This window comes from Arachis stenosperma, chromosome 9, assembly GCF_014773155.1.
Source record: "Arachis stenosperma cultivar V10309 chromosome 9, arast.V10309.gnm1.PFL2, whole genome shotgun sequence".
Lineage (NCBI taxonomy): Eukaryota > Viridiplantae > Streptophyta > Magnoliopsida > Fabales > Fabaceae > Arachis > Arachis stenosperma.
The window spans coordinates 124,062,512-124,075,786 of NC_080385.1; the positions used below are offsets into that span (position 1 = coordinate 124,062,512).

The 13,275-nt window shown below is 36.4% G+C and overlaps 1 non-coding gene across 1 annotated transcript; it reads left to right on the forward strand.

Annotated features, from left to right (window-relative positions):
* Positions 1-2,255: 2,255 nt before the first annotated feature.
* Positions 2,256-2,363, forward strand: LOC130953177 (small nucleolar RNA R71). The gene has a single exon (XR_009075349.1). It is a non-coding gene; the product is annotated as a small nucleolar RNA R71 (small nucleolar RNA).
* The last annotated feature ends 10,912 nt before the right edge of the window (positions 2,364-13,275 follow it).

Below are 13,275 nucleotides of genomic sequence, written 5' to 3' on the forward strand. Positions count from 1 at the left end.
GTTTGGGAGGGAAAGTGGTTTGAATTTGAAGGGTGAGGTTGGTGGGGTTTTATGAAGGATGGATGTGAGTGGTGAATGGGGGAAGAAGAGAGAGAGTGATGGTAGGGTCCTGTGGGGTCCACAGATCCTGTAGTGTCAAGGAAAAGGCATCCTTGCACCAAATGGCATCAAAATCCACGTTTTGAGCCTTTTCTGGCGTTAAACGCCGGGCTGGTGCCCATTCCTGGCGTTTAACGCCAGGTTTTTACCTTTACTGGCGTTTAACGCCAGTCTGGTGCCCCTTTCTGGCGTTAAACGCCCAGAATGGTGCCAGACTGGGCGTTAAACGCCCAACTGCTAGGCTTACTGGCGTTTAAACGCCAGCAGCTTCTTCCTCCAGGGTGTGCTGTTTTTCTTCCTATTTTTCATTCTGTTTTTGCTTTTTTCATTGTTTTTGTGACTTCTTATGATCATCAACCTACAAAAAAGATAAAATAACAAAAGGAAATAGTTAATTATAAAACATTGGGTTGCCTCCCAACAAGCGCTTCTTTAATGTCATTAGCTTGACAGAGGACTCCCATGGAGCCTCAGAAATACTCAGAACCGTGTTGGACCCTCTCAACACCAAACTTGGAGTTTGAATGTGAGGGTTCAACACCAAACTTAGAGTTTGGTTGTGGCCTCCCAACACCAAACTTAGAGTTTGACTGTGGGGGCTCTGTTTGGCTCTGTTTTGAGAGAAGCTCTTCATGCTTCTTCTCCATGATGACAGAGGGATATCCTTGGGCCTTAAACACCAAGGATTCTTCATTCACTTGAATGATCAACTCACCTCTATCAACATCAATCACAGCCTTTGCTGTGGCTAGGAAGGGTCTGCCAAGGATGATGGATTCATCCATGCACTTCCCAGTCTCTAGGACTATGAAATCAGTAGGAATGTAATGGTCTTCAACCTTAACCAGAACATCCTCTACAAGTCCATAGGCTTGTTTTCTTGAGTTGTCCGCCATCTCTAATGAGATTTTGGCAGCTTTCACCTCAAAGATCCCTAATTTCTCCATTACAGAGAGGGGCATGAGGTTTACACTTGACCCCAAGTCACACAAGGCCTTCTTGAAGGTCATGGTGCCTATGGTACAAGGTATAGAAAACTTCCCAGGATCCTGCCTCTTTTGAGGCAATTGTTGCCTAGACAAGTTATCCAGTTCTTTGGTGAGCAAAGGGGGTTCATCCTCCCAAGTCTCATTTCCAAATAACTTGTCATTTAGCTTCATGATTGCTCCAAGGTATTTGGCAACTTGCTCCTCAGTGACATACTCCTCCTCTTCAGAGGAAGAATACTCATCAGAGCTCATGAAAGGCAGAAGTAAGTCCAATGGAATCTCTATGGTCTCATTTTGAGCCTCAGATTCCCATGGTTCCTCAATGGGGAGCTCATTGGAGGCCAGTGGACGTCCAGTGAGGCCTTCCTCAGTGGCGTTCACTGCCTCTTCTTCCTCCCAGAATTCGGCCATATCTATGGCTTTGCACTCTTCTTTTGGATTTTCTTCAGTGTTACTTGGGAGAGTGCTTGGGGGAAGTTCAGTAATTTTCTTGCTCAGCTGACCCACTTGTCCTTCCAAATTTCTGATGGAGGACCTTGTTTCATTCATGAAACTTTGAGTGGTCTTTATTAGATCAGAGACCATTGTTGCTAAGTCAGAAGTACTCTGCTTAGAACTCTCTGTCTGTTGCTGAGAAGATGATGGAAAAGGCTTGCTATTGCTAAACCTGTTTCTTCCACCATTATTATTGAAACCTTGTTGAGGTCTCTCTTGATTCTTCCATGAGAGATTTGGGTGATTTCTCCATGAAGAATTATAGGTGTTTCCATAGGGTTCTCCTAGGTAATTCACCTCTTCCATGGAAGGGTTCTCAGGATCATAAGCTTCTTCCTCAGATGAAGCATCCTTAGTACTGTTTGGTGCATTTTGCATTCCAGACAGACTTTGAGAAATTAAATTGACTTGTTGAGTCAATATCTTGTTCTGAGCCAATATGGCATTCAGAGTGTCAATCTCAAGAACTCCTTTCTTCTGACTAGTCCCATTGTTCACAGGATTCCTTTCAGAAGTGTACATGAATTGGTTATTTGCAACCATTTCAATCAATTCTTGAGCTTCTGCAGGTGTCTTCTTCAGATGAAGAGATCCTCCAGCAGAGCTATCCAAGGACATCTTAGATAGTTCAGAGAGACCATCATAGAAAATACCTATGATGCTCCATTCAGAAAGCATGTCTGAGGGACATCTTCTGATTAATTGTTTGTATCTTTCCCAAGCTTCATAGAGGGATTCTCCATCCTTCTGTCTGAAGGTTTGGACTTCCACTCTAAGCTTACTCCATCTTTGTGGTGGAAAGAACTTTGCCAAGAAGGCATTGACTAGCTTTTCCCAAGAGTCCAGGCTTTCTTTAGGTTGAGAGTCCAACCATATTCTAGCTCTGTCTCTCACAGCAAAAGGGAATAGCATCAGTCTATAGACCTCAGGGTTAACCCCATTAGTCTTGACTGTGTCACAGATTTGCAAGAATTCAGCTAAAAACTGATGAGGATCTTCCATTGGAAGTCCATGGAACTTGCAATTCTGTTGCATTAGAGAAACTAATTGAGGCTTAAGCTCAAAGTTGTTTGCTCCAATGGCAGGGATAGAGATGCTTCTCCCATAAAAATCAGGAGTAGGTGCAGTAAAGTCACCAAGCACCTTCCTTGCATTGTTGGCATTGTTGTTGTTTTCGGCTGCCATGTGTTCTTCTTCCTTGAAGAATTCGGTCAGGTCCTCTAAAGAGAGTTGTGCCTTGGCTTCTCTTAGCTTTCGCTTCAAGGTTCTCTCAGGTTCAGGGTCAGCTTCAACAAGAATGCCTTTGTCTCTGCTCCTGCTCATAAGAAAGAGAAGAGAAAAAGAAAGTATGGAATCCTCTATGTCACAGTATAGAGAATCCTTGAAATGTCAGAGGAAAAGAGAAAATAGAAAGAAGAAGGAGAAGAAGAATTCGAACTTTAATTAGATAAGGTTCGAATTGTGCATTTAGAAGGAGTGGTACTCCATAAATAGAAGGATGTGGGAAGGAGGGAAGAAGATTTTCGAAAATTAATTAAAATATTTTGAAAACATTTTTGAAAAACATCAATTGATTTTCGAAAATCAAAGTGGAAAAGAAATCAAGTGATTTTTGAAAAGATTTTGAATTTAGAAATTAAAAAGATTTGATTAAAAACTATTTTGAAAAAAAGATGTGGTTAAAAAGATTTAATTGAAAAGTTATGGTTTTTAAAAAGATGTGATTGAGAAGATATGATTTGAAAACTATTTTAAAGGATATGATTTGAAAACAATTTGAAAAGATATGATTTTAAAAATGAATGACTTGCCTAACAAGAAAAGATATGATTTGAAACATTTAAACCTTTCTCAACAGAAAAGGTAACAATCTTGTGATGTTCAATCAAATCATTAATTGTTAGTAAGTATCTTTTAAAAAGGAAAGAAATTGATTTTGAAAACATTTGATTGAAAAGATATGATTTGAAAAAGATTTGATTTTGAAAAACTAAAAAAAATTGATTTGAAAACAAAATCTTCCCCCTAGCACCATCCTGGCGTTAAACGCCCAGAATGGTATACATTCTGGCGTTTAACGCCCAAAATGCACCCTTTTTGGGCGTTAAACGCCCAACCAGGTACCCTGGCTGGCGTTTAAACGCCAGTCTGCCTTCTTCACTGGGCATTTTTGAATGCTCAGCTTTTTCTGTGTAATTCCTCTGCAGTATGTTCTGAATCTTCAATTCTTTGTATCATTGACTTGAAAAGACACAAATTAAAAAATATTTTTGGATTTTTAATAATCAAAATGCAAAAGGAATCAATTAACAATGCATGCAAGACACCAAACTTAGCAGTTTGTATACTACTGACACTAACAATATGAGAATGCATATGAGACACACAAAATACTTCAAGTCAATAGAATTCAAAGATCAAAACAAAGAAATATATGCATGGATTCAAAAATTATAACAAAAACATGCATAAGACACCAAACTTAAGATGAGACACTAGACTTAAGCAAGAAAATATCAAATATTTTTGGTCATTTTATGATTTTGTAAATTTTTTTGTGTTTTTCGAAAATTAAGTAAAAAAAAAGTATCAAAATTCTTAATGAGAATTCCAGGAATCAGTGCAGTGCTAGTCTAAGACTCCGGTCCAGGAATTAGACATGGCTTCACAGCCAGCCAAGCTTTCAAAGAAAGCTTCGGTCCAAAACACTAGACATGGCCAGAGGCCAGCCAAATCTTAGCAGATCACTGTTCCAAGAGCGAAATTGATGAGAATCAACAAGCTCTTGTGGTGATAAGTTGAAACCTCGGTCCAATCAGATTAGACATGGCTTCTCAGCCAGCCAGATTTCAACAAATCATCATGAAACTCTAGAATTCATCTTCAAGAATTTCGAAAAAAAAATAAATACCTAATCTAAGCAACAAGATGAACCGTCAGTTGTCCAGCCTAAAACAATCCCGGGCAATAACACCAAAACTTGATGTTGTTGCCGGATCTTGGCACTGATGTTACCAAAAGCTTGCTCAAAACTTGAACAATCCCCGGCAACGGCGCCAAAAACTTGGTGGGCGAAATTGTGAACAATACTTTTTCACAACTCAAATAATCCCCGGTAATGGCTCCAAGAACTTGGTGCGCTCAATACCATGGCATTACACAACTTCGCACAACTAACCAGCAAGTGCACTGGGTCGTCCAAGTAATAAACCTTACGTGAGTAAGGGTCGATCCCACGGAGATTGTTAGTATTGAAGCAAGCTATGGTCATCTTGTAAATCTTAGTCAGGCAAACTCAAATGTATATGATGATGAACGAAAATAACATAGAAGATAAAGATAGTGATACTTATGTATATCATTGGTGTAAGAGCTTCAGACAAGTGTATGAAGATGCCTTCCCTTCCGTCTCTCTGCTTTCCTACTGCCTTCATCCAATCCTTTCTTACTCCTTTCCATGGCAAACTCGTGTAGGGTCTCACTGTTGTCAGCAGCTACCTCCCATCCGCGCAGTGAAAGCTAATGCACACACTCTGTCACAGTGCTGCCAGTCACCGGTTTGGTTCCCTCCCCTACCGGAATAGAATAACTCTTTTGCGTCTGTCACTAACGCCCAGTAGGTTACAGGTTTGAAGCACGTCACAGTCATTCATTCATTGAATCCTACTCAGAATACCACAGACAAGGTTAGACCTTCCGGATTCTCTTGAATGCCGCCATCAGTTCTTGCCTATACCACGAAGACTCTGATCTCACGGAATGGCTGGCTCGTTTGTCAGGCGAGCACTCGGTTGTCAGGCGATCAACCATGCATCGTGCAATCAGAAATCCAAGAGATATTCACTAAGCCTCAGATGCTTGTAGAACAAGAATGGTTGTCAGTCACCTTGTTCATGGGTGAGAATGGTGATGGGCGTCAATCATCACCTTCATCATGTTGAAGAACAAGTGATATCTTGGTAAAAGAACAAGCGGAATTGAATGGAAGAACAATAGTAATTGCATTAATACTCGAGGTACAGCAGAGCTCCACACCTTAATCTATGGTGTGTAGAAACTCCACCGTTGAAAATACATAAGCATAAGGTCTAGGCATGGCCGAATGGCCAGCCTCTCTAAGATAGCATAAAACAAAGATAGCTACCAAGAGTCTCTCTAAAAGCTCTCTAATACAATAGTAAAAGGTCCTACTTATAGAAAACTAGTACATAGATGAGTAAATGACATAAAAATCCACTTCCGGGCCCACTTGGTGTGTGCTTGGGCTGAGCAATGAAGGAAATTCGTGTAGAGACTCCTCTTGGAGTTAAACGCCAGCTTTAGTGCCAGTTTGGGCGTTTAACTCCCATTTGGGTGCCAGTTCCAGCGTTTAACGCTGGGATTTCTTGAGGTGACTTTGAACGCCGGTTTGGGCCATCAAATCTTGGGCAAAGTATGGACTATCATATATTGCTGAAAAGCCCAGGATGTCTACTTTCCAACGCCGTTGAGAGCGCGCCAATTGGGCTTCTGTAGCTCCAGAAAATCCGCTTCGAGTGCAGGGAGGTCAGAATCCAACAGCATCTGCAGTCCTTTTGAGTCTCTGGATCAGATTTTTGCTCAGGTCCCTCAATTTCAGCCAGAAAATACCTGAAATCACAGAAAAACACACAAACTCATAGTAAAGTCCAGAAAAGTGAATTTTAACTAAAAACTAACAAAAATATACTAAAAACTAACTAGATCATATCAAAAACATACTAAAAACAATGCCAAAAAGTATACAAATCATCCGCTCATCACCCAACAACAAACTTTAGGCCCAAAAGCTCCAAGGAATAAGTGATTGAACACATTTCACACTCATGGCCCAATAGAATATTTATTACCATCACCAACAATTTTTCATCAAAAGCAAAAACAAGCATCAGGTCAAAACCAAGAAAGGAAGAAGGATAGAAGATGGTCCAAGAACAAATATATGGTCCAACTAGTGATCCAAGCTCATTTACTTATTTAGTTACTAACTAAACAATGGAAATCTATTTTTTTTTTCAGAATCAAATCACATACCACTAACCGAACTCTCTCTTTTCTCTCTTCTCTCTTTTCTCTCACCCACGTGAAGTTCGAAAAGAAAGTTAAAAAGAAAAAATCTTATTAGGGCTCAGATTAGAGGTGAAAAAGTGGGTAACCAAATCTAAGCAAGAAAAGAAAGTCAAATAAGCTATGGTTAAAAACAAAGATCACATATGAAGGCTCATCAGAAGAAATTTTTCCATCTTTGTGCTTCATTGGAGATTGTTAAAGAAAATCTCCTCTCTACATATACCGAATCGAAAAACTCAAAGAGTTGGAGGTTTAGAGCTTTGCACAAAATCAATGGTTAGAAAAGTTACTTGGAGACAAAGCACAAATAAAGGGCTCAGATTCAAGAAGAAATATGAAAAAGGATGAAAGAGAAGACGGAAAGCATGGATGTATATACTGCTAAATCACTACTTCTACTACTCTATCTCACTTCTGTGACGCCGATATTGCTACTGATCTTTGGGGAGAAGAAGTCAAATGTGTTGAAGCAGAGTTTTTGAAAACTTTACTCCTCTATTAAAGGGGTAAACGGCCAAGGGTTGGAACAAAGAATAAGAGCACAAAGTTTGGGTAACTAGAGCTTACAGAGCTATTACCTTCTTCTCCTTCATGGTTCTCAACTGAATATTTTGTTTTCTCAGTTTAATCTTTCTTTGTTTCAATAGAAAAATTATTACAGTGAGAAATGTAAGAAAAAGTCATTGAGTGGAAAAAGACAGAGAGAGTTAGACTTGGAGAAAGCTAATGTTCATTTCAAAAATCCTTTAAATGTATTTTTGTTTTGTTTTCGTGATCCTGAGGAATTTTCTTACAAGTTGGATGAGCATTTTGCAGTTGAAAACTAGGGTGAGTTTCTAGTCAAATTTGGCTTGGGTAGAAGTTAGGTTTATCCCAGATAGAATTGTGTTTAATCCTAGAAAATTGGTGAATGCTATCTTGTTCAAAGATAGTGAAATTCCATCATTGTTGTGATAGAGACTGGATGTAGGTTACATTGCACTGAGTAACTGAACCAGGATATATGGCTGTGTTACTTCTCTTTCTCTTCTCTATTTCTGATTTTACACTTTAAGAGACAAAACAAAATTATCTCCTACTTATTCTATCCAGCTTAACCTCACAGCTATATACCTTATACTCAATTTTGTTTTTGCTCCTCTTTCAATACGAGACAAAATAAAAGTATCTCCTACTTTTCTGTACGAGGTGACTGAACAGAATCTATATGATGCACCAAGTTTGAAGATAATTCAAGCAAAGTTAAAAAGAAGTCTAAATTTACCTCCTATTTTCTAAGCCACTTATATCCATCATTAATTATGTATTTAATATTTTATTAATTAAAATAAAGGTTGAATATAAGTGAGTAAATAATTTTTTCATTTTCTTCTTTTTTCTGTTTTATGTGTATTTTTGGAATAATAAAGTATAATAAAAAAGAATATGAATTAGTAGTATAGATAGAGTCACTTTAAATTGGTTTTTAGAAAAGGTACTTATTTTTCTCTATTTTTTTAAAAGATTTTTTTAATAGATAAAAGTCATTTTATATTTAGATAGATTTTTTGAAAAGAATTTTTAAATATTAAAAATACCTCTTTTTTTATATAGCAAAGTGTTATTGACTTTTAAAAAAGTAAACAATAATTTTTTAATAAAAGTACTTTTTTTAAAAGAGGTTTAGTTGCTCTAATAGTTCTTATAATTTTGTCAAATTTATAATTAGATTTTTATATTTTTTTTTAATTAGATCTTTATACTACTTTTAATTTTGTAACTATATCCTTTTCATACCAAAAATATTAAAATTAGTGGAATATATTTTTTAAAAAATATATAATTAAAGATCTAATTAAATTCTTATTAATTGTGGATATATTTAATTTGCAGATAAATATTAAGTTAGTTTTAACATTTTTATACTAAAATTGACCCAATTATAAAATTAAAAATAATATAAAAATGTAATTAAAAAGAAAAAATATAAAAATCTAATTTTAAATTTAATAAAATTATAAAGATTAATAAAAAAATTAAAATTCTAAAAAATATGTTTAAATACGTTTAAAGATTCATAAAAATATTTATTTTTTATAAAAAAAATATTCTTTCACTCAAATAAATCAATTTAAAACAAAACATAATCACGTCCCTCTACGATTATTGTTTTGTCTTCACCAGAAAAAGAAAATAAAAATTGTCATCATATATAATTACATATATTATTATGATGAAGAATGAGATTATGTATAAATTAATCCAATAATGATGAAAGACATCAAAATTATTTTTGCTTCTTTTGGCTTCTAATACCAATCAAGTATGCATTATTATGATGCCAACAAATCCTACATTGCGTTGCTATATGCCTATATTTAACGAAAGAGGGTATACTTTAATAGTTTTTACTATCAATGCGATAATGGCCTCCCAACAAATTAATTAATGTATTCGTCCGTTCGTAAAATAATTTAAGGGTCCTAGTTATATATAAGGCAGTAGGGGTGTAATCAGATTGGACTGACATAGATTAAAGTAAAAAATATACTTTAACTAATTAAAATTTAGGTAAAATATATATTTTTTAAAATTTGATAAAAATTTAAAAATATTTACAAATTTTATTTTATTTTAGTTTTCGTCCTAAAAATTTATAATTTGTATTAAATATATCTCCGATAGGTAAATTTTTAAAAAATTTAAGACTAATCCAACAACAATACATGACAATTATATTTGATTTGTTTGTGTTGAAGGTTGTTTGATGGACCACTAATTCGTGGTACATTTTGTGCTTAATTTATGTGGATTTCATCCACTTTTTTCATATTTCTTCAATAAAATAGCATGATTTCATGATTTCTTCATAAATTGTGCTTAAGTGTAAAAACATGCTTTTTAGGCCTTTAATTGGTTAATTTTAATTCACTTTTGATTCCACTAAATGTCTTAATGTGTTTGTTAGTGAATTCAGGCTGAGGCAACCCTTTAAAAACGTTGCTTATAATAAGAGAAAGTGTTGCCTTTGATAAAAGGCAACACTTTCCGACAAAAGGCAACGCTTTTTGGGGGGTTGGCTATACGGCCGTTACCTTTGGTCTAAGGCAACGCTTTTGTATATTAAAGGGAACCCTTTTTTTGGCAACTTTCAAAAAACGTTGCCTTTTCTGAAAATAAAGCAACTCCGTGAAAGGGTTGCCTTAGAGCACCCAAACACAACGCTTTATATGAAACGCTATGGCAACATTTTTTACGAGTTGTATTTTCTAATATATAAAGCAACACTTGTCCAGAGTTTTTTAAGTTGCTTTTTCATATACCTAAAGCAACACTTGTACAAATTTTTTTAAGTTGCCTTTTCCTCCACCTAAAGCAACACTTGTTCAGGTTTTTTTAAGTTGCATTTTCATATACCTAAAGCAACACTTGTCCAAATTTTTTTTAAGTTGCCTTTTTTATAGACCTAATGCAACACTTATGTAGGTTTATTTATAGTTGTCTTTTTTTAATACCTAAAGCAACACCTTATTGAATTTTTCTTAGATTCTCTTTTTTAATATCTAAAATAATATTTTTTTATCTTTGTTATATTTATATGATATTCGAAGAATATATAACACCCGCATTTGAATAAGATAATAATATATATTGAATATATATATAGAAAGGTCTTCCAAGTACCAATTAACATATATACTTGCTAATAAGTTACCAAGTCAAATAAATAATAAACCTAAGTAAGCAAAATACATGTTTTTCTGCTAATGAACTTAAACAAAAAAGAAACTAAGTTGTCCACTAAAAACCAAGAAGACTTTGTGCTTCACCATTGTGGCAAGAATTGTCTTTATGTCTTCAAAAAACTTCCTCCAACAATAAGAAAGCTGTGGTCAATTTTAAATGAAAAAAAAAATTATAGTCAAAACATCAGCTATACAATAATATGTATACTCAAGTGGTACAACAATTAGCATACATATACCTATTCATGATTTGGTATATGAGTCGATGGAGGAGAATGCCGAGGAACTAAATTTGGATCTTGTGCACTATTTGCAGACGATTGCTTAGATCGCAAGAGAGAAAGTGCTTCATCAACATTCATACCAGGAGAAGTTTGTTGCAACATAAGTTTGACAATATCTTCCAATCCTTGCAGTCGTTGCTTATGGTCGTCTAATTCAGTTTTTAAAGCTGTTACTGTAATACCCGGTCTAACCGAAATTAATTAAAGGATGTGTTAAGTAGGAGCGAATATGCTTGGAAGATTTGGCCATTGGAATTTGATGATTTCAATATGATATTTGGATTCAGTGAGTTTTTCCGAGTCGGAAGACATAGTTTTCTGCGTAAAAGCGCACAGTGGAATTTTGACCGGCAGTGCTGGCTGAGACCTGTCTGGTACTGCAGCTGAGAAAATTGATTATGAGTAAATAAGATTAAGAAATGAGGAATTATAATTAGGGGAGGTAGAAATATTTGAAGTGCGATTTAAAGCGCTAATCCTAAAGGTTTGGGGCCAAAATTAGGCCAACGGACAAAAATAAGTGAACTGGGCCTAAGTGGGCCCAAGACCCAACATATATAAACATTAGTTATGAGTATTTCAGCTCATTTTTACCCTAAAAGAGGAGTGTGGGGCGCTGATTTGAGAAGAGAGAAGAGAAGAGAGGAAACCTAACTCTCTTTGATCTTCAAACCACCATAACTTGAGCTACGGAGCTCCGATTGACGAGCCGTTTGCGGCCACGCATCGCTCTTCTCATCCTCTACATTTCTATCTAAGTTTTGTGGTGAGTATTCCATTCATCTCTGCCCAGTTTTCGAATTTCCCCACTGTTACACGTTTTTGGGAAGTTAGTGTTGAAATCTTGTGATTTTGGGTGTTTAGGGATACTCCAACATGGATTCCAAGTGGGTTCTATCCCTACTTCATATGGGCTGAGGTAAGAAGTGCTCAAACCCTTGTGATTTGTGATTTTTATGAGCCCTAGGTTGATGTATGTATGTGATATTGGTTATGTTAGTGTATTTGATGATCTTGGTGCACAATTGGGAGATTGGTGTTGCTTGAGGAACTTTGGTGAGGCTTGGGACTAAGGTTGGTGGAGACTTCCAAAGAAGAGGCTCAATTGATTTGGCTACAAGAGGTGCGGTTTAAGTTTCATTTAAGTACCGTGTGGTGTGATGAGAATTCCTAGGCTAGATGCCCCTAGGATTAAGTTTGGATTGTGTAAATGGTTGATGCTAATATGCATAGTTGGTATGTAATGTGAATTGATGATTGGGTTGAGAATTGTGTGGCCTTGTATGCTTGGTGTATTGAAAATTTGATGTATTGGGTAATGAGTATTAATTTGTGGTTTATGCATTTAAATTGTGAAATTGGGCCGGAGGCCGTAAATTTTGGGCCGGAGGCCGGAAAGAGGTAAGGAAGGTAAGTTGATGTGTGCTTTGTATGATGACACAAGTGATTGGATGAATTTCATATAATGAATATATGAATGATTGGGTTGGTTATTGAATAATGAGGTTTGAGGAATTGAAGTGTGGAAATTGGTAAATTTTGGGTGAAATAGTATAGATGAGGTATGTTTGATTTTGGTTGAGATATATTATGTGGTCATATATGTGAGTATGATTATTGATGCCTTGATGGTATGATAATACATGAGAGATATGTATGTTGTGATATATGCTTGAGAAGTGATTAAGGTTGATTTGGGGGTGAAACCACGTGATAGTGATTATGATATTGATTATGTATAATGATGGTTGATTGGAGATAGTATTGTTGGGAATTGAGATGAGGAAGGATGTAAGACATGTTGATATGTTTGTAATTTAGCCATTTATTTGGAATGGGTAAAGATGGTTATATGATGGTTTTGTGATTCGTGGTAAAGTGTTAATGTATGAGTTGAGGAGGCTTGATGTTGATTTTGGGTATATTTTGATTGGTTTCAAAAAGGATTGAAATTGGCATGTTTTGGTTGATTTTGAAAAGAGTTGAAAATGGCTTGTTTTGAAAATGGCACTTTGTGGTTTTATATGAAAACATGGTTTTTGGGCATACTTTGATGGGACATAACTTGGACTACGGATCTTTGTTTTGTGCCAAATCTGTTTAGAAATGAAATTGGATCCGGGATGTCCATGCCGTTCGAAGAACGGGTGAAAACGATTTAAAATGAGGAAGTTATGTCCGTCGGAAGATTGGGGGTTGAAGCTGTGAATTCTGCAGTTTTTAACTTAGAAAATTTTTAGCAGAATAACCCCTTGCGCGTGGGCGCACTTGGCGCGTACGCGCCGATCTTCCAGAAAACGCCATCCACGCGTGCGCGTGATGTGCGCGGGCGCGCCGATAGTGCTGCACCCAATGCCCAGCCATTTTCCAGAGAGTTGTGCCAGAACTGTGCCAGCTTTGTGCCTGGGGCACGAGAGTATCCACGCGTACGCGTGGTTGACGCGTGCGCGTCGATTTGGCAACTTTTTAATCCACGCGTTAGCGTGCATGACGCTTGCGCGTCGATGAGTTTTTAAGGACATCCACGCGTGCGCGTGGAGTACGCGTACGCGTGGCATTGTTTTCATGCCAAAGTCGATATTTGTGTTTTAAAAG